At 45.0% G+C, this 22992-nt stretch overlaps 1 non-coding gene across 1 annotated transcript; it reads left to right on the top strand.

Annotated features, from left to right (window-relative positions):
- The first annotated feature begins 1036 nt into the window (after positions 1–1036).
- trnag-ucc (transfer RNA glycine (anticodon UCC)) lies at positions 1037–1108 on the top strand. Its single transcript has one exon. It is a non-coding gene; the product is annotated as a tRNA-Gly (tRNA).
- The last annotated feature ends 21884 nt before the right edge of the window (positions 1109–22992 follow it).

Here is a 22992-nt window from a genome sequence, read left to right as displayed (position 1 = left end):
AATAAGTTCTCCACACATAACTTAATAAGCTATCCATTATACTGATCCAGATGTGGTGTTGAAGATCTATTTATGAATGTGTAGAATGATTCCTCTATTATAGATGCAGCCTATGGCTCCTCACCAGACAGAGGGTCCTACTGGATGAGCAATGAACAGACTGCAGCTATGGTGCTGAAAATCTAAATGTTCAAGTCAGTACTTGAATACAGTAGATCTGTAACCTGGACTACACAGAATTCTGAGCAGTTTAGAGCAGTTCTCTACATACAGCTGTAGTATTTTTTTCCTCATATAAGTTGCCAAAGACAGTTTCAGTTACTACGTTACTTTTGTTTGGTCATGTGCTTTGTATTAAGTTGAGTGAAGGACCTGTGCTGTTAACCGACGGTCCGACCAACACGCCCCCGATCCACGCCGGCTTATCCGTTCACAGCGGTTTGGTTCTCCAATAATACAGCCCTGATACTTCCTCCGGAGGTGTATCAGGGCTGGAGCGAAATTTCATCCCTCGCCGCCTCTGATAGATTCACACTGAGACGGAGGCGGGGAACTGACGTACTAATGCCGCATCCAAAAGCCAGTGTGAATGGGGCTTGTGATTGCCGAAGGCCCTCTAAACTGCTCCGAATATGTTCTCCACACCTCACGGATATAATAACCCATTTTTTATTCCAATACAGATGTGATGTTGTAGGTATTTTTACAAATGTGTAGAATGATTCCTCTATTATAGATGCAGTCTATGGCTCCTCACCAGACAGAAGGTCCTCCTGGATGAGCAATGAACAGACTGCAGCTATGGTGCTGAAAATCTAAATGTTCAAGTCAGTACTTGAATACAGTAGATCTGTAACCTGGACTACACAGAATTCTGAACTGTCATCTGAATGGCTCCAACGTTACTTATCTTATTGCAGCATGGTCTGTGTGGTTTATCCTTCTTTCTCTCACACTTCCTCTCCTCCTGTCTTAGTCACATTCTAATTCTGGTGGAAAGTGCTGAGTCTGCAGCCTGAATTGTAGCTTACACATAGCGATGGTGGTATAGTGGTGAGCATAGCTGCCTTCCAAGCAGTTGACCCGGGTTCGATTCCCGGCCATCGCAGAGAACTTTTTTTATACATGCCTCAGTCTGGTTGGAAACACACAACCAAACTGTTGTTGACAACTGCGTTTTGAGGCTTTTTACCTCCACTAACCAATGTAGATATCACTGTGGATCACTTTGTACATTGATGCAGCAAAGGACAGCTGAATATGCTAACATTTGTAATTTGTCCAGAGACAAAAACCCAATTTGGCATATATAGAAGGTAAAGTTCCTATAATGAATTCAATGATGAATAAATATTTTCTGGGTTTATATAGAGCAGTTTGTTCCAGGAAGCTACTAATCAACTGCTTACAAATCAATTAACTGCACTAATTCAGCAGTCTCAGAGCCTCGTCTCTACTACTGGTGAAAAGGAGTGGATGTCACGTCACCTGATATCGAACATGTGCCGCAACGTTGATCATTCAGCTCATGAGTATGAGCCCATTGCACATGCGCTAATCTATAAGATCGCTACCCTTGGGGCAGTGGCACAGATGGCATCTGCCTCAGATTTCGGAAAGGTAGTTTGTTGGATCAAGACATGATTCAAGATACATCTATCATGTCATCTCAACATTTCTTTTTAGATTTGGCGAGGCACTGCCTCCCCTGACAGAAGCAGCTCTGTTTTTCTAACTAAATCTCAACATGTCCAGTGTGAGTCCATCGCGCCTTTCAACATGTCTTATGTCATCACCACCTTACCAGAATGTTGGATGGGAGGGCTTTTTTCAGCGCGGCTGCTCCCTGTCTGGCTTTCCTCACGTCTGTCTTCTAATGAGGAAATATGTTTGGAGTCCGCCCAAAAAAACTCACGCTGGTACACAGCAGACCTATAGAATGAGATTATCCATCCAGACGCTGCTGAAAACTGTGGGAAACAAAAGCTTCCGTGGAAGTTATCGAGCAGTCCCAACACTCCCCAGACTGTAATGTCTGAGATCTACTGCCTTAATATGTCTGTTTGAAACCGTAAAGTCTGCCTCTTTACAAGTCCCAAGAAAACTCCGGCGTGCCAGCTACACTCCACTGGCCCGGTGACAGAAGTAGCTTGATACAGAGCGCATGTTTCATATTCAGTAGTCAATGGGGTGAGTAGTGAATTATGCTACAGTCTGGCAGCAAAGCATACAGATTGTCCCCTCTGTGTGCATAACAAATGCAAAACAATTTTACATATGGTATTCATGACATCTGGAGCTAATGGAAAAAATATAAAACATAGCCTCACGCTGAGTGATGGAATTTTAAATTGTATTCTACACATGAATGGCTCCCAGGGTGGCTGTCGGACCGCAGACGCTCCTTTATGGTAAACAGACAGTGTGGAGGATTTCTTTTTTTTTTTTTTTTTTTTTTTCGCAGCAAAGCGATCAGAGAAATAAAAATACAGGATGTAGAAATCAAGCTCTCTTTGTGTTGCTTTCTGTCTTCCTTCCTCCATCCGTGTCTACCATACAGACACCCAGGGAGGGTGATGTCATCCTCAGACGTTGCATGCATTGACCTGTGCGCAGACTGGAGGGAGCGCAGCCTCGGATAATTGACAGTGGGACGGCTTTGAAATGCTGATTAAGCACAACCTGCCCCATAGCCCCCCAGACTGTTGGCTCTGCATGCGGAGGAGGAGGCTTTTGACACGGGGAGGAATCCTTCAAGGGAGCTCTTGGTGATGCGGTTACAGTATCATCGCACATCAGAATTCAAGGCCACTTCTCCAGAGATGCTCATGTATGAAAAAAAAAAAGAAAAAAAAAGGGGGGGTTGCTTGTGAACGGCATTCATTAGGGCGTCGGCGCTTCATTAAAACCTCCTCTCTGGTTAATATTTTCCTGGGTAGCCGCATGCAAACTCTGTCACATCGCCTCAGCTTCTTCTCCACCGCTGCACGGGCGCTATCTGCGCTCCGTTCACGCCATGTTACACCGAGATAGCGACTCCGTGGCGAGATTGGGATCGCGTTTGGAATTAAAAATTTAACGGCTCATTAATTTTTAAATCACCCCTCGCACGCCGTGTTATGTTAACACGGTTTGTCTCATTTACAAATTTAGCAAATTTTTCTAAGTACACCGCTCTCAATCGTTACACATGGACATCAATTTTGGGAATGCTTCTAGGAATGTAGTAATGATCTAATTAAGTGGCAGTAACGGTGATATATTTAATGGCTGAACGGGAAAGTGCAGGGCGGAAATTGAACTTCGGGGTCTTTAGATTCCGCCATTGTCTCCTCTTGCCAATAATCGCGACAAGGTCAATGATCCGGGGGTCATTTGTCTCCCGCCACCTGATGAGAAATATTGACCAAGAAGCTGTGAAGAACCAGGAGAGTGTCAGGGCGCAACTTTTTCACTTTGACATATAAGTGAAGCAGTACAGTGAGTGTGGATTAAAAGACTTGATGCGGCGGAGAGAGCTATCACTCAGGATGAAGGATTGAGAGCAACCGGAGGAGGGGGGGGGGGTTATTGCGGGGCCATTTGCGCTCAGCCTCTTTTTTTTTTCTTTCCGGGTATATGGTCAATAGCAACAGACTGGAAACCCATAGGTCGAGTTCTGGCGGACAAAAGCGATGGCTTACCCTCAGCTCGTCTCACTCGGGGACCGGTCAAATTTGTCCCCTGGGAGCGGCGAGGCCTTCTACCATAACTCAGCCCTTTGACCTTTAGACCCCAGCGAGGCCTTTTCCTGCTGTGATGGATGGCTTTTCGTGCACGCTTCAAGTCCCATGATTTATAGAGAGCTGCAAATATTTACTTTTTTTTTTTTCCCCTCCCCCCCACCCCCCTCCTACGCCAACTTCATCCCCACGTTTGATTGAACCTTCATTTCCCAGCTGTCTCCACTCACAAGTCCATATTTTCTTATCAATTAGCATCTTGCCATGAAAGGGAGAATCCACCCTGCCGCACGAGATGGATTTGATAATCATGACGGAGGCTCTCCCTCGCTCTGACATCGCTGTGATGGGGTAATCTTTCACTTTTTTAATATCCATGTGCCAGAAAGTGTGTTTAATGGCTTCCCAGGGGCTATAGGCTAAAACGTACTTTGTGTGTCAGCGCTGTTTCCCGAGTGTTACGGGGAACTCCCATGGTGAGGTAACCCTTTCCATTAGAGATATGAAAGACTCTGTCTCTCTTTGGGATTGACTAAGAGGGGTCTTCCAAGTTTTTGACCCACACCCTAAACTCTTCTCCTAATCAAATCTCCAACACAGTAGAGCGCATACCTCCGCCAAGGCCCAAGAGTGCCTTTTAAATTCAATCAAGCCTGATCCAATATCAAAGCCCCGTATCACTGAATTTTAAACCACTCATAAGCGCTTAACCATAATTTAAGACCACCACCTACATACATCTGATCAGAACCAAGCTGAGCACCCGGGTGACACATATTATTTAAATGAATTGGTTTCATAACTCGATTAAACCAGAATGCACTGATGTCATCGCATCCAGCTGGAATCAGTGGAGGAAATGTGAAGGGCTGGCCGCCGGCATATGTGCGCGACTGTGACATCATACCTACACGCAACACAGATGTAGAATCGTATTTTCTAAATTTGAATCACAGTTTCTCAGATAATCAATCCGATAACAGATATTTAAAGGGAAACAGCAATTCTGCGGTATCATACACATATTTGTCTCTGTGTGTTAACTACTGTACAATTTTATTTACATTTTTTTCCAAAATAAAGTCCCATGGGGCACGCTAGAAGGGACTTCACTGTTCATCAGATTACATGCAGCTTCCTCAGGAGCCACAACATTCTTGGTGCTAGTTTTCACATACAGCATGCAGAAGCACTCTCAATCACCTGTATACACTTACATTTGCAGGTTTAAAGTTACCCTTTAAACCTGCAACAAGCTTGGCAGCTGCGTTAGCCTATCACCTGAGTAACTGCTTACTGCTGCTAAATGTAGCTGCCATTAGCGGGTAAGCTCAGCGTATAGCTAGCAGTCATAGCAGCTGACTCCGGACTGGGAGCTCAGAGTGCCGGTGTTGTGTCGACGTCTTTGATATAACGTCAAAACAGTTATTTCATCACATTCTGTTGGTAATTTGTGTAGTTTTTTGTATGTTTTAAACTAAAACTCTTAAATTTTGCACCTTTAAACTTGCAGGCTTCACACATACGTGCTGATGAATATCAGCTCCTTTCTCTCTCCTCCGTCTGTCTCTCAGACTGAGCATCCAGCAGAGTTTTTCCTGAGTTTATTTTTCTTGATCTCTGCTGAGAACATGGAGTTTTCTGGAAAAAAGGTGCCAGACAGCATACAGAGCGGTGTGTGTCTGCATAAATGGGCCAGTGGATGCACAAGATTCACATTCTCGCTGGATGCGTGTCCTGGTTTGTTTTTTTTATATAGATTTGCATCTGTTTTTTGGATTATTGGACACAAAGGGCTGAGGCTAAGCATCAATGATTATGAAACAGCCTCTTATAACTTCATGTCTTTCCTCGTACTCAGCAAAGCTTGACTTTGTCTTCAGTACCAAGAGGTTTTTTCAGGACACACCACAAACAGGAAGCACTGCGTAACACATGCAGCATGACTCGAGGACCCGGCGCTCAGTAAACCGCTGTAGCGTAAACCAGAAGAGAAAAAAAGACAGCTGTGGTGTAGCATCCAGCTCGCCGTCTCCCTGGCGACATCACGCTTCCTGTTGGTTTTTCTGTTGATTGTTGATTATTGTTGCATGGTAATGCGGTGCGCCGTTATGTAATAGCGAATCAGTGAGGTAATCTCGTCGGTGTTGAGTGTTTACTGGGGATGTTTGACGTCCATTGTGATGACTACACACTCGAGCGTGTTTCCAAAATATAACTCAAGAACAAGAATTAAGAGTTGCTTTGAGCAGGAACAGAGAAAATACAATTTAAATTCCCTTAAACGCAGTAGATGTGGTGTAACGCATTTTTGATGTGCGCTAAATCATGCAAAACCACTGTTATGGTCCTTTAACCCTCAAAGCAGCCAGATGATCTGCAGCGAGGCCCGCTGGTGAAAAAGATGAAGAGTATCTGCAGTCATGCTTTTCTGGGACACTTTTGATGCTCTCTTGGCTTCTTTTTTTTCTTTTTGCTTTAGCTCGTCTTTGTGTTCTCCTTGTCAACCAGCCGCCCATCTACATAAGCTGCTCTGTAAAGCGGGTTCAAAACACATGCAGTGACGGCTGCCAGGCCATGGATAAAGTGAAAATTGGAACATGTACGAGCCGAAAAATGGACTAGAGTTAGGCTCTTAACGGTGTTAACTCGCCTTTTCCTGTGTGCCGTTTCATCCTCTACCCTGAGCACTTCAACTGAAAAATCCTGTCAGTCGCACCTGCATTCATAGGTAACCCATGGAATACATAGGCCCGAGTGGAAAATCACTGACAGCGTATGGAGGGGAAGTAGGCCAATGTGTTACATAATAAGCTGACAGGTTAGAACAGTGCAAGTATCTCCCTGCAGATAAGTGACCCAGAAATATCAGCTGCAGGTTTATGGCGCATGCTATATTACATACAGCTCTCCCCTTCCACGCCGTCTGGCTGTTTCCCCTGCACTCTCCAACTGCGCGTTCTCTGTGTTCCTGCCAAGAATGAGAAACGTCGAAATGTCAGCCGAGGGAACCAAGAAACACATTTAATTCACCATTTATCCAACTTATACATCGCTGTCAAGTTGTTTTGCAGAAAGGTGGTTGAGATGGATGCACTGACTGTGGTCTGTGTCACAGCGCTTTCAGCCACGTATAGCACGGCTCTATGGACGGCGGTGTCAGTCAGGGCCACTTTGGTCTAAGCTGAAATATCTACCAGATGTATGTATTTATTAATGACATTCCCATAGGATGTATCCAAATAACTTTGGAAGGGGTAGTAAGGCATTACAGGTAAGGAACACTAGTAAAACAGATGTACTTTTTGGGGAAAAAGGGCTTTTCATTTATCAACCTTATTCCTAGATCCCGTGACACCTTGCATGAATAATGGGCACCCAGTCACTTTACAGGGATTGGTATATTCCATAGTAACATGATGCCAATCCTCATTCTTAGAGCCATTGGTTAGGTGTATCATGCAAGAGTCAGGTTAGCGACTTTGTTGGGTGAACACAAAACTGTAATCATTATTGCTTAGCCCACGGAGCTAACGCTGTAAATGCCGTTATTATGTTCTTCTGTTATTTAAGCTACATCCACCGAGCACGGAAGTATCACCCGCTATCACTTCAAATGCCTCGATGAACACAGAATAGATTGCTGTGAAATTTGTTGGAGACGTTCATGGTCCCCTGAGGATGAATTGTAAGAACTCCGATCCTTTATTTAGTGCCGTCATAAGGTCAAAACGTCAGTCTGTCCAGGACTTCCTCAGTTCACCAAATACCTGCAAAAGTGGTGACATTCCCATTGGGCTCAGTTACACTGTGTTTTTAGTGCTAATTTTGCAATTGCTAGCGTGCTAACGCTCTCAGTTAAGATGGCGAACATGGTCGACATCCTACCTGCTAAACATCAGCGTGTCATTGTGCTCATGTTTAGCATTTAGCTCTAAGCGCCATTGCATTTGAAAAGGCTTTCAGAGGGCCACACTGCCGTCACAGAGACCTGAAATGTTTCCACACAGCACAGTATCGAAAGACTGAAAGTGTCACAGTAAGTTTTAGAGCAAGGGGGCCGACACTGAAACCCAATGGTGCCCAGAAGCAACCACGTATTGTCTTGTCACAAAATAGCGCCAGGATCTCAAGTTACCCTCACAGACTGACTTCCTGTGTGAAGTGTTGCAGTTGTATATGCAGATTCAGAAAAATAATCAATAATAAGGGATCCTACAAAAGAGCATTTTTATCTTGATAGCATAAAAGAGCATAAACAGCTTTGTACATACTTTATCTATGCCGGAAACATCTGGACAACTTTGCACGCCCCCTCCCCAGGCCCCTCTTTGGGTAGCCTCGCTTTAAAGAGATAAAAATCAACACTTCAAACAAAATAAGCCCTTACTCAAGCCATTAATGTGCTCCATTCACATTTCTGTGCCATCAGTCATTAAACACAACCAGTTGTTGGGACGGCAGCTGCTCCACGTGTGGGACAATCAAACTAAAACCCCAATTTAGGAGGATTCACTTTCTCCCCCCCCCCCAAAAATCTCTAACAAATTTAGAGTGACACCCATAAACCCCCCACGGAGCTCCAATCGGCCACAGGCGTGAGAACTAAAGAAAAGGATAAGTGTGTTTTTATAGGGGGAAGAAATAATACAAAATAGCTGTGGGCCAACTGGAATTAATTTAAATCTTGCACAAAACATCAGTGATTCACTTCCGAAAATTCCCCCTGCCAGCCAGCTGTGATGTTTACAACTTTGACTTGTTTTCAGATAACACGCACCACACAAAGGTTTTCTTTTCTTTTTTTCTTTTCCCGTTCGCTACGAATGGCAGAGAGGAAGCGACGGAGGAAAGAGAAAAAAAAAACAAAAAAAAACCCTGAATAATTAGACAGATCAGAGGAAGAGATCCTTCGCTAGAGGTCATGCGGCTGATAAACGATAGGCCTGCCTGCGATGCATGTTAAGTGAGTATCGGTGTAATTATCCCGGCTGCGGCGCCTTATGAATGTGTGTAATGTCACGGCCTTTCTTCCCTTCACCCCCCTCAGGCGCTTTCCTTCCTTGTCAGACACTCGGCAGACAGGGAGTGAAGGTCACTTGACCAGAAGACAAAAAGGTCAAGGGAGGGACCAGGTCCATGACGGACTGATCGGCCCACCGCCGCAGAACAGCAAATTTAATTAAGATCGAGACACGACTCTTTCGTTCCCAATCTCTCCTTTTGCCTGGCTACAAGCCTGCGAGGTTCTGATTATCAATTTTTACTGAAAGAATAGGCACTTCAATCAAATGAGGATGGAAATCCCCCCCCCCGCCGCCGTCGCCCCGAGGGGATTAATGACGATTTAGTGGGCTTATTTTTCACTTCCCAGCCTTTTTCTTTGGCAGGAACTTTCTGGAAAATCACTCGCCAAAAAATTCTCTTTTTACCTAATCTCGGAGGTTGACAAGTTCATGTGTAACAAGGCGCTTTAAGAAACGCGCGATATCTTCATTAAAACATCAAAAAAATAAAATGATCCACACTGCGGCGGCGTCTCATCCGAGGCGGACCCCCTTCTTCTAAAATTGAGAGGGGCTCGTGTGCCGTGACAATCCGTGCTTGCTTTGCAGATTCTTTGGAGCCGATGGGGGGACCCGGTGCAATAAAAGGAGCCCTTCCTGAAGGTTTTGGCGGTATGTTTCTGTGGGCGACACGCGGGAGATCAAGGGAGCGAGCGAACTGACTGGGCAGGCCTAGAGCCGCCTCTCTCTCCGGGGATTCTTCTCTTTAATCACAGTGCAGCCAAGCAAAGTGATGGTGAACTCCACATGCCTTTGGTCTCCCTCGTTTCTCTCCCTCTCCTCCTCTCTCCGTCTTCATCTCTGTCTCTCTCATTCACTCTCCTCTCTCTCTCTCTCCGCTTTGCTCTCCGTCCCCACCGCCGCTGCTCAGCTACTCCTCTGCTCGTACACTTTACCTTCTCATCTTCTCAGTGGCCCCTCGTGGATTTTGTTGTAAAATTTCAAACTGCAGCGCGCATGCATTTTTTAATATTGCAGCACAAGGTGAATACATCGCACCAGAGAGGTGTTAATCGCGTAAAAGCCGGCTTCTGCTAAGCAAGGAGGCTCTTTCCAGCAGCTCTAATTGAGACTTGGACATGTCCCCGATCACTGAGCCTCCAGAGGCTGGCTGCCATAAAAGCAGGGCTAGGAGCAGTCATTACTGCACTGGGAAACATATGGTGTCAGGTATCTTTAGGCTTAACTGTCCGGTGGCACATGGAAGAAATGAAGGCTGGGGACATGGGGAGCTGACCATTATGAGAAATCCTGAAGGTGTTGCACAGCGGAGGGCCTCAGACAAGCATGTCATTTACAGCTGGCTGTTGTCTCCTCCCTGTTTTATTGAAACAGCAGAAATGTGCTGCAAGCTGAGGACCTGCAGTCAGGCTGAAATGTGTGATGGCATGTTGTCAGTCAGCCATTTTGCGCAGGGCAGGTAGTGTGACGTGGGTTTCAATCCACTTTTTTGAAGCAGCTGGAAACAGAGTTACCAACGGCAGAGTTGCTAGCTTGATAATGATAAGCTAATAATGTGCTAGTAATGAGCTAAAAGGCTCTGCAAAGTTGAGATAAATTACAGAGTTTGGGGATATTCTCTGTGGGTTTGTGACTTTGACCAGCTTTCCTATTACAAATATTCATTTGATCCATCGGTATTGGGAAAATACAAAGTAACGGCACTAACTCCTGCTAACCCTTAGCTAGTTAGCTCAGTAAGCTGTGCAGCTAGCGGTTCGGAGTAGGAGATCAGGGACCAGGGGAGTGTTGGTGCTTATACAGCTAGCAAGCGATCTTTGGACCAGGACGGGCCAGGGCTAGAGGGTTAGCATGCTAACTTCAGTAGATGTTTAACATGGTACATAGACATCATAATGCCAAACCTGCTGTTTATTCACATTTTCAACAAAAATTCTTACATTTTGCACATTAGAGTAAGAAAAGTCAGTCATCAATAAAGATTATCAGTGTATGATTCTGCAAACCACAAAATTGTGTGGCACATTTAGTTTAATAAGGTTGAATTTTCAATTATTTGTTGTGACAACACACTGCTTATGGTCTGGTTGGGTTTAGGTACAAAAACTACTCCTTTAAGGGACACCAAAGGTTCATTTTTTTCGGGTTACTTTGTTTGGTGCTTTGGTGAAAATGTCCACGAAAGTACCAAATTCTTTCAATGCTTCCAAATGTTGAAATTCCAGCTCCAACAGTCTTGGTCGCCACCATCCCCTCCACCTCCAACATTAGAGTCAGCTCACAGACATGTAACGTAAATGCAATTCGACATGTTTGTAGAATGTTCATACAATATGTGGTTTGCAGGAGTGTACAATTCTTACATTCTCCCTGGGAAATACTAAGCAGGCCATACGCTATGATGAGCTCAAAGGCTGCGTAAGGTTGAGGGGGTCTACTGATATCATCATTCACATGATACATATGTATCCTCAATTGGTCATACAAAACTACAGAAAAATGCAGATTTCAAGTGCCTTAAGCTACATCATTGTTGTTAGTTAGTGCCTGTTGTACTGTTGTTCACTTGTTTTTTTTTTGCCTCATAAGCTTCTGTTTTCCACATTGCTCATCACTTTCATATGATGAGCGTTGGCAGTTTCGACTACCGCTAATTTAGAAAAGCTAAAGCTGTCATGAATCAGCTACTGCATGGATCACTGTGTTCCCACTTTTATTTATTGATGGAACCTTGGAACTATTAAAATCTGAACTGAATTGAATCAGAAGTGTGAAATCTGCAGATCCCCGGCTGTACGTGACTCCTCAGCAGGAGCGGGTCTTCCTGCTGCAGCCACATTCCTGTCAAATTTGGCCCTCCGGCTTCTGACAGCATCTCCAGATTCCCAGGATGCCTCTTTAGGCAAAACTGCAGAGCGAGAGAGCAAGCGGCGAGCACATTCTCCTACAACAGCACAGGAATTGGGTTAGAGTGCGCATAAAGATACTCTCATAATGTTCTTTTATTGCTCGCAGCAAGGACCTGTGAACCATTAGCATTTTCTGCAGCGCCGGGCCCTCCTTCGCTCTAATATGATGCAGAGTAGTAAAACTGTCACTAAGTCCTTATCAAGTCGATGATGTCTCTGTTGCTTGGCAGGCGTCAAAAACAAATGACGGTTGAAGCGCATTCTCAGTTTTGAAACTCATTTCCTATCGTGTGTGTGTGTGTGTGTGTGTGTTTGCACGAGCGCGGGGGGAGGGACGGGGAAGACAAATGTTATTGAAGTTACCATGGTGATTCAATTTTAGAAGCACCCCCCCCCCCCACACACACACACATCGCCACCACCACCACCACTTCCCTCCGCCTCTCTCACCCTCATTTCCTCACTAGGACAAAAAAGCAAATATTTCTGAGAGGAATTCCCTCGGTTGCGAGGAGCTGCGGCGGGTTTTCACCATCTGATCTGAGCGAGGTTTGGGTGAACGCGTCTCCCGCCGGGGATCCCTGCTCAGATATGCATCCTCCTCGCGGATCTGCTGAGCACAGAAGTTACACGAAACAATGTTAATTTCTGGAATTTTAAGTATTTTGTGAACATTTTTTTATTTATTTATTTTTCCCAGGCAGGAAATCATTAGAATGGAAATGAAGCCTGTGTGGAGAGAAGGCATTACATTACATTTTCTAACCGGCAGTCGGCTCTTTTTTTCTTTTTTTTGGGGGGGGGGGGTGTGTGTCGATGAACATCATCGTTAGGAGCGCAAATGTCAAGCCCTTTGCATTCTTTGAACCCCAGTCAAAGGTGCCTGCTTAGCATAAAATTTACAGCCCTGCCAAGTCAAAAATGTCACTTTGCTAGAACCGGATCCATCCAGCCCCATTAGGAAGCTATGGGTGACATCGTGTGCTGTTTATTTGCAGTTCAAACAGGAAGGCTATTTTTACGCCTCCATCTCCTCCCACTATCCGAGCGGGGTCCACCGAGGGTTTGTTCTGCTCCCGAAAATAGAAGCTAGCAGTGTTTTTCTAATTCCCCCAAAACAAATGATGGGCAACGGGGCAGCTCTGTTTTGACATCCAACAGTGTGATGACAGCAATTTGTTTTCTCCCTCATCACTCTGAATCGCTCTGGGTGAGGAGAGCTGTGAGAGCTTGTTAGGAGGGTGTTTTAATTCCATCTTTTCTATGAGATGAGATGTTGCGTGGGACTGTGATCCATCCGCAGAACGCACAGACGGAAACACACACTTGCACACACACACACACACTGGCTACCTCCTCGGTTTAAGCTCAGCTCTTCCTCTCCACTGACTGTCTCACAGCCGCCATCTGCCATGTTGGAAATCTGCCCTCAGTCTGAGAGCTGGAGGCCGACTTGGGAGCTGTATATATATAGTTCTCCATATTTCAACCTCTTTGGAAGGGGGATTTGTAATCTCGCCGCCTCTAAATCACAAATCATTAATAATTGAGCGCATTTTTCAACTCCGAGCGGCGAACGGTGCACTGCGCCGGCCCCCGGTAGCGCTGTCGAGGCACACAGCCGTACAACCCCATTTTGTGGTTTTCCTGAGCCGAGGCCTGTGTGGCGCGGTAATTAGAGCTGCCACATGTTTTCTGGCGGGGGGGGGGGGGGTTACCGCCGACCAGTTGGCGCGATCGAGCAAGATGGGGGAAGCCCGCGGGCCCGTGCCAGGGAAAGGTTGACGGGAATCCACGTGACACCGCGGCCGTCACTGGGCTGAAAGGGAATCCCTTCCTGTTTCCCCTGTTTTGTCAGGCTACTGCCATGGTGACCCTGTGTTTACTGCACTGAGCGGGTTGGCAGCCGCGCAGCAACAGGCAGATGACGTGTCCGCATGGTAATGCCTATTTATAAGCTTCGACTGTAACTCTTGTGTGCACAACGCCGCCTCAGTGGAAACCCCAAGATTAGACGAGCCACCGGTCAAGTTGCCGAACAACAAAAAAGTTAAGTAATGTGGAAACCGGATCTGCATGGCAACCGTATCATAACAGAGGCGACTGCTCAGATCTCTCTGTCTAATTATGCCACATTAGAATTATAAGTTCAATCAAACGGGACACCGTAGATCCCTCACTCCTTCCCCTCTGATTCCGAAACACTATGATTTGTGAGAGTCGAGCAGGATCTTTTTTTGGGAGCATAAATTAATCTTTTACCCCCTCCTAAAAAAAGAAAAGGGGGGATATTATGCATGCCTTTTGTGAAATAATGAGAGAGATTCCTGGCGCCGGTGAAAAGGACCACCGGATAGTAAAGCTCTGTAGAGCTCAATTAGGACTCATCTCTATCATTAACTCAACCTATAAACTATTAATGGTCTCAAGCCATTTTTCATGATAAGGCTCCCCACATTTGAAAAAATCTCATTAGGGCCTAAATTAGAGAGCTCTCGTAGATCAAAATTGGTCTTATCTGGTTTTTAAAAAATTCCAAAATAAAGATTTAATGGAATGTCTCTCCTCCTGACTTTCTCTGCTAGTCCATCGTTCTCTCCCATCCGGCTGATCGCTCTCTCTGTGTGCATTTGAGGCTTTATTTATGCACGGTTGTTCCATGTTTAATTTATGTATCGGCGTGAATACCTCAAAAAAAGGTGTGCTTTGATGCACCCGTGCGAGATTGTCCCTTCGAGGTAGACGTCTGTACGTCTGTGCCTGTTTTTTGTTGACGTGCACGACACTCTTTCCTGCCTCCCCCTCCTTCCCGCGTTGTCAGATCCATTCCTACAACATGTCCATTGTCGCATCATTTACCGCAGAATACTCGATGACTTCACACTCAACAAAACACCCAACACCTCCGATTTCTTTTTCCTCCAGAAAGCCCGCCGCAGATGTGACTTCGCCTCGGCACGTATAGAAAAATAATACGTCGGCCCTCTTTCTCCTTCTCCCCTGCATGATGAACCCCCCCCCCCCCCCCCTGCATTTTAAACAGCTCCATAGGAATGAAAATGAAAGCCATGTAAAAATTAATATTACATTTCCGTGACTTCCTATGCTGTTTAAAAAGTAATGAGACTGAATAAAAAAGCACTCAAGTTAATAGCCTTGAAATATTGTGCCCCTGACATTTCGTCTGCACTTCCAGGAAGCAGACAGTGTTCAAATTGTTGGCAATATAACCCGCCTTTTACATAATGGTTGTGTCCATTTGATAACTTAATTGTTCCCTGCATTAGTAGGAAGCTTTTTAAATGTATTTCAGGCAAACAGCCTCAAGGATCGTCTGAAAAGTTGACAAGTTTGACCGAAACCGTGCTGAATTCCGAGAAACCTCCGGACGGACTTTTTATGGAGGCGCGCAGATGGTCACATATGCCTGGGTGTGTACATGCTCCCTCACAGGCCTACACACACACACACACACACACACACACATGTACGTACTTTGTTCTGGGTGTGATCCCATGTAGGAGTGTGAGCAGGGATATCCCCCTATGGTTTTCAAAGAGAGGGGCTGACTCATTGCCAAGTACTTTTTTTTTTTTTTTCAACAAGGAGAACACTCCGTCCTGTTTTGCCGGTCCAGAGGAAGCCCCCTGTTCTCTGGGACGGACACGCCTTCCATGAGTTCTGCACATATTTACTGCGAGCCCTGTCCTTACACTTCAGGTCACCGTAACTTGTGGGAGAGCAATGCGGATGAGTTTTAGGAAACAGGAGTCGTTCAAAAACAAAATGAAATGAAAACAAATCTTTGCTGAGAAATGAGTATGTCACAGGTGTTGGATTTTACTTGTGTTTTTCATTCTTTTTTCGTATTATTTTTTTTTCCTTCTGTGTTTTGTGTTGGTTCCTGTTCATTTAAAAGATCTCGAAAGTTAAAAAAAGGTCCAAGCTCACGTGGACAGAAGCTCCTCTCTCCCACGGAAAACACCGCTCCCGAAACGCCTCGTCAGTTGTCCCTCCTTTAATTCTGTGACCGTCACCCTACGTCACGAAGTCACGCAATTATGTAATGTATGCCGAGTGGCTAGTTTGGCATGTAAGAACTGATTTAGTACAGCTGCTGGGTCAGGCCTGTGTGAGCCGACCAATTAGATGAGAGGCGGGGTCCTTAAAGAGACAGGAGGCTAAAACAGAACATTTCCGACAGAGCGGGGATGCAAAACCTGAAAGCGAGCACAAGTTTATTTATCTGCTGCCGTAGCGCTTCCTACATCACTAGCTTGGGAGAAATATTAGTGTTAGTTTACATGCAACAAAGGTGACTGGCTGGGATTGTACCGGTGACAGTTGCAACCATGCGACATCCGTGTGGTTTGAGCGCACGACGCCGGTTAAACGCCCCCCCTTCAATAAAGTGACGCAAGCGCAAGAGCGAGTGGCAGGAAAGACGATTGAAACATTAAAGAAAAGTAATGTTAACAGGCTTGGACAGCTAGCTTAGATGTTGGAGATGGGAGCGTTTATTTCTTTGAAGGGCAAAGAATGGCACTGCATGGTTTTCTCAGTAGAAATGTATTCACCAGCCAGCTCCATTGGTGGTATAGGGGCTAGTGGGGCAACGGATAACTACGGAGCAGAAGATTCTAGGTTCAACTCCTGGCTAGCTCGATGTACCCTTGGGTGGCTGTGGCTCAGGGCTAGCAGCTTGCGTGGTGGTGCATGGTGGCCGCCGTCATCAGTGTATGAATGTATGAATTACTGTAAGTAATCACCTTTGGACAAAAGTGTCTAATAATGCCCTAAAATGTAAATGTTATTGCTTTCCTACTGTTGATCTGACAGACTGAAAGTTAGCCAATGATAGATGGAGATGGACAACTGGTTTCTAGCTTTTCCAAATGGTTCTGTGAAACAAGCCATCTAAACACAGCAGGTGACAATGGATCCCCCTAAATGTTCGATTTTGTGAAGGTTCCGTCGGTCTTAATCAGGACCAGCTGAAGGCTCGTTAAAGAGCGTGAGAGCAACGCAATGTTTGCAGGTTAAAGAGCTGCGATATGATCCAGTCAGCTGGGCACCAGTAGGCAGCGACACTCCCAAACGAAGGAAACAAAAATGGTTTTATCATCGCTTGATAAAACATATAAATACCTACAAGTGAGGAGAATGAGTTGAGGTGTTGTTAAGTTGAGGTGTTAGAGCCATTAGGTCTGGGCTGTTTACCACATCTCCGATAATCACAATCACTGGGACTAATACAAAGCATTTGGCGGGTCTTATGAGGACACTGGATAATATTTGGATCATGTTTGAGGTTCCTCTCTTGTTTTTTTAAATCTACAAGGCTAAAACACTCGATAGAAAAGCTTATTTACAGTTTTTTTTTTTTTTTAATGAATAATGAAGAGTGGCCTCCAGGAAAAGGAAAGCGTTCTCGGAGCGCAGCCTGAATTGCCGGGGTGTTCCCTTTGATAAGCGAAGACGCCAAACACGGTGCACTTCCATTCGGCGCTCAAAGTTAACTGCAAGTCAAAATTCCAAATGTCCTTTTCAACACATACGTACATTCCTACTGAATGTACACATAGCTCAAATATTGAGTTACCGTAATCAGCCCCCCGATCTTGTTAAACGCAGAGCTGTGGCCACTCTGTAAACCGCAAACCTGACATTATCCTGTACTCTCTGCGTCTACAGAAACACTTGCCGCAGCATATGCATGAGATTACTCCTATCCCCTTTTAAATTTACAGCCTGTAACAGTCACTCGTCAGTATGTGCTTTTTGGACTCGGTAGATTACAGCATCACTGCAGTAACACAAACAAACTGAGGGGCTGGCGCTGCGTAATTGGGAACATCTGGATTCCATTCCGGTCTCTTCATTCCCCGCAATCATGAAGGCTATAACATCTTATTTTGGCCGCTTGCTACAGTGGCTCGAACAAAACAAATTCCTGAAGTAAACATCATTTGCCGCGGAAGGCGACACGCTCGAGTGATGCGGGGGAAAAACAAAAAAAAAACGTTTTGACACTCCGGATTACGCAGGAACGGCGCTGCTACGTCACCCTCTTCCTCGTGTCCACGCGCATTTCGTTCAGTTTCGGTGGTGTTTGAAATGCCTACTGCAGCAGTAAAAAAAAGAAAAAGAAAAAAGAAAAGGGGGGGGGGTCGATCAATAGACGAAACAACAAGGGGAGGGAAAGTTGAGGTGAGGGAGGAAAGAAAGAATTAAACAAAGGAATAAAGAAAAAAAAAACAGCCTGTATCACCTGCAGGTCTTGAGCCATGGCCACCCTCTTAAGGATTAAATTGCATCTGACAGGTGAATAGCCCCAGAAAAGCAATACAGCGGGGACTACAAAATGAAAATAAATGACCTTTTAAAGCCTAATGAAGGATTTAACCTAAATGAAGTACAGGTGGCTGGTAATAGGTGCTGCTTCTACGTCCACAGCGGGGCGGGGCGGAGGGATTTTCAGAGCACTTCTCTCACCCCCCACCACACACACACACACACACACACACATCCACCACCACCTCCTCCCCTCCCAGCCCGTGGCCTTGCCTTTGGTATTTACTCACGCTTTTTCCTGAGGTCGCAGTGTCAGCGGGCTTAGCTGATGGGAACGTGCCGTTTTCCAGTGTTTTCATTGGCCGGGGAGAACATGGGAAAAGAAAGTCGGGCATCCTCTGCGGTCCCACCCCGAAGCAGAGGACCCCCCCCCCCCCCCCCCACACACACACACACACACACACACACACACACTCACACACACACTCCTCCAAAGCAGCATTACCACATGTAACCCCTTCTGCTCCGGAACACGCGAGGAAATAATGATGTCAGAAAAGATGGGGCTCGACCTTTAGCAACCTCACTTCATGGGAAGAAGTTTAAAACCAAAGTGACAAAGAATCCTCCCGGGTACGAGCAGGCAGAGGAATTTTCAGCACTGATATCCATTACACTCAGAGTTCACGAACCGCTATCTGGCAAGCATTACTTCCAGGACAGGAGGAGTAAATATATGATAGCGGTATTTGTGTGGCTGCAGTGCTCAACAATAGCTCCAAAATCCTCTTTTTTTGATAGATTAGGCAAAGCACCAAAAGGCCGCGTGAGAAAACGAAGGGCTTATTTTATGATTAAACAGCTACATGATCAAAATTATCCAGATCAAAGAAGCTCCCCGAGTTAAAACTGAATAAAAAATTACTCGGTGGAATTAATTTATTTTCTATTTTCTCTGTTAACGCCTTTTACTTTGCATTTGGCATTAAGGGCTGGCTACACATTCCACAAATTGGCTTTCCCCCCCTTCTCCTCCTCCTCCTCCTCCTCCTCCTCTTCTTCTTCTTCTCTCCCCGCTTATTTGTTACATTTGTAATCAGATATTAGCCGCTGATGTTTCAGATATTACTCAAGCTGTGCGGAAAGATCCCTCGTTAATTTAAAGACCGGGTGTTGGGTGTCACTTTCCATATATGGAAGTTAATCATTTTTCCAGCGCGAGTGGCTGTCAGCGAGCGCGCTGTGTTATGTAACCGTCATTACCGCGCATAGACAGGAAGTCTGACCATTTACTGTACTCGTACTCACTCGCGGAGCCTATATGTTTATCCCTGTGTATTGGAGGAAGCGCTCGCAGGAAGCGCAGGCTGGGCTTGGGTTGTTTTTTTGAAAATATCACCCTGTATTATAAACTAGGGAAGCAATAATTGCTCCACGCTGCGCACAATGTATCTCTTATGTAATTGGTTCTAATTTATCACACCTCCAGTTTTTTTTTCTTCCACAATGCTGTTTACTGGAGGGAACAGTATCCGCTGTATCAATTATTTAAAACCGTCCTCGTAATGAGCCACGGAAGAGAAAATAAGCCGGCTTACATGTTACATGGAGAGGGGTTTTATGATCAGAACTGGGGGGTTCTGTGGAAAGATCAATCTGTGTGTTTGATGTTAGCGCTTATTATTTAATAAAGTGCTTTGAAGCGATTTTTTTTCTGGGCCCAGTGTGTCTCCCTTTGACATTATGTACTTCTGTTTTAGTTTGTGATTTCATTCATTTCCAACCGTTTCCTTGGTTTCTGTCGGTTCAAGCTCGGACATTCTGCGACTGCGTGAAAGGAAACACCTCTTGATAAAGCAGCATTTTTTCACACCACTGCCCCCTAATCAAGTACATGTCTGATAACATGTTGCAAATGACACTGCTGAAGAGGCCGGGGTGAAAAAAGAGGGAGACATTGCGCTAAATGGGTGAAATCATGGGTACTACAGCGACAGACTCGGCACAGACCTGACCTTCCGATCACAGTGATTTCTCCTCGCCGACACTGTTTCTACATACGCAATCGGCCTACAAGCCAACTGTGCCAATTGTGCAGGAGATGCAGCGCCGACTAGACCCGCCGATGCTCACCGAAGGCCCCAGCAATGGCCGACAGACGACCATCGGCCTGGTGGGTCAGGGCCTTTAGGATAAGCTTGTGTTTTGGCTGACCCGATTTTGTTTCCACAGACGCAGCTGGAAGTTGTCCCGAAGTGCCATTGAAAATATCCAACGATCACAAGCTCACAGTTGTTTAATGTTGAAAAGAGGTCTGTTGCAGTCACCACCACCTCCTCCTCCTCCTCCTCCTCCTTCTGACATGAAAGTCGGGTCACCAACATGTAATCTGACACATATGGAGGAACTGTTGATATGCCATGCATGAATCACACAAATTCAACATGACCGAGGTTTACAGGAAAACGCGATGCCAGCATTTTAGTTCGGCGACTGGGCTGCGAATCAAATCTTTTTTCGCGTAGCTCTCTTCCAGAAAGCTGACAGGAAAATCACTCTCGGCAAAGATTCTTTCAATGTAGCTTGGTCTCAAAGAAATGATTACATCAGCATTCTTTTTCTAACAATTCTTAATAGGAACTCATTACTACTGAGGTAATCCCAGGGTGATATGGATGATTCAGGTAATGAGTCAGGTGAAGAGTACGTGTGTTTTTTGAGTTATATATTACATAATTATATATTGAGTTTTATATATATATATATATATATATATATATATATATATATATATATATATATATATATATATATTTCATGTTGATGTATTTGACAGATGTTTTATTCATCGGATGTTTACAATTTGCCCTTGTTCACAAAAGGAGGTGTGTCATTCTCCGTTTTCGCTTCCTGTTGATTGTGTCCAACAGAACATTTGTTTTCAAGTAGATCTTTATAGATTATTACATTGCATTAAAGTTTAATGGTGAATTTTCGGACATGAATTTGCCAACAGGCCTTTGACCGCAAGAAACAGGACACTTATGCAGAGAGTTCCTCTGGTGAATATCTCATAGTTCACTTCATATTAAAACTCCTGCAAGTGTTTCATTTCACCGTTCTAATGGAAAACACAAGGAGACATGCTCTTCTGGCTTGTCTCTGCTTTGTTGTCCACTATGGGGAGAAAGTGGCGGGTGAAAAACGAGTCCAGAGCAAACATTTCAAACACTAACAAACCACAGGCGAGCGCTGCGCAGCCCTCTTCCTCCCCTACAGGGTTTATCGAGGGTGTGGTTCCCCCACGAAAGTCCAGCTGGTGCATACTGAGCGGGTGAATAATAAAATAAATTGTGTTTGAGGAGGCTTACATTAAAGATTAGTCATTCATGAATCATGAATAGGAGGGGATGAGAGACCTCCTCTTTGAGTTTTATCCCTGCCCTTTTATGGCTCACCACCAGCACTTCTAACCAAACCCAGGCCCCAGCTCTTGGACCGAGTCCTGGGCCTTTTTTCTGACTCACAGCATGACTTATTCACTGCTCACAGGAGGCAGGGAGAGAGCAGGGTGAACGGCTGGCCAGTCGCAACCAGCAGGTGGTCGGGGCTCTCCGCATGCAACCGGGTCAGCAAAAAAAAAAAAAAAAGCTAATGTTTGGCCAGACAGGCACGACCACTGTGACAAGTCACCTTGGCTCATATTTGCTCATAAAATCATTTTATTAGAATGTAAAACATCCTGCAAAGACGACAGAACATCTTGCACATCTGAGTGTGGCACCAGATTTGACTATGAACTATTTTCATCTCGGATCAAAGCTTCTTTTGTGCCATGCGTACTAATCTGCATGTGTTTACAGTATGCCTCAAATCATTTTTACTTTCTGCCATTTCTTGCACAAATATAAGCAAAAGTGGAGCCGAAACAAACAACAGCGCAACACAACCCGTGGACGGACACAAGGCAACCATCATGTACCTTTTGAAGTGTGTTTGTGGATCTTTTCTTTTGAACATGCACTTCTGACCCCGGAGCAACTCAAACTGCTGACGGTTTCCATTCATTCCTTGATCCTGCACGCAAATCAGGACACCAGACCACACTTAATTGAAGAATTGACTATTTTTAACGCTGAATGCCTCCATCAGGTGCAGCTGATGTCATTACAGCGGTATAACAGCGGTTTACTATATCGGTTCCAAGAAGTTTGGGGACTAATAAGATACAGATTAGGAAAATGGTTCAAATCAAAGCAACCGAGGCCCAAACCACCCTGACTTTAAAGGGCAGCTCCACCAGTTTTACACAGTGTTCTTTTCACAGTGACCTTTTGTCGCTACGGAAAAAGCAGCATGCACTCTACTGTAATAAAGTGCCATCCAGTGATGTCACTCAGTTGGTAAGTTGCACTGTGGGTAATGTAGGCACCAGGTTTTGAAAAGGGAGAAGAATGCGTAAAATGTAAAAGGTGATATACAGTTTCTATTTCCAGCTGACCGCTTTACAGAATCTGGAGCCTACATTATCCATAATGCAACTCAGCCACCAAGTGACATCACTGGAGGCCATTCCTTCTGGAGCTACAAAAGGCATTAAACTGCTTTTTTTCCCACATAAATCACTCACATCTTTTTGTAGACCCTCTCTGTCTGGTAGATACGGATGTCGCTCACACTCCGTTTTCCACACCTGCAGCTTGTAAGAGAGGCTTTCTGTTATAAATGTTGGAATCTGAGATAACCCTTCCCCTTTAACTACAGCATGTTCTGTGTCTAAACAAATATAAAAAAAAAAACATGGCGCACTGCACAACGTAAGTACCAAGTTCCTTCAGACTCAAATCTAACATGACTTACAGAGATGGATGTTTTTGGTGCCGCATTCTGAATGAAATGGAAAGCTGACGCATTATGTTTGTCAGCAGCACGCTTTAATCTGAGGGCAGGATGGAGGAGCTGTAACGCTAAGTCATGGAGAAGTAGCAAACAAATGCAGAGTAAATCCATTAATAAGTTACAGACAATAAACTGACTCTG

The sequence above is a fragment of the Sparus aurata genome, chromosome 19 (assembly GCF_900880675.1).
Source record: "Sparus aurata chromosome 19, fSpaAur1.1, whole genome shotgun sequence".
Classification (NCBI taxonomy): domain Eukaryota; kingdom Metazoa; phylum Chordata; class Actinopteri; order Spariformes; family Sparidae; genus Sparus; species Sparus aurata.
This window is presented reverse-complemented; position numbering and strand designations above follow the sequence as displayed.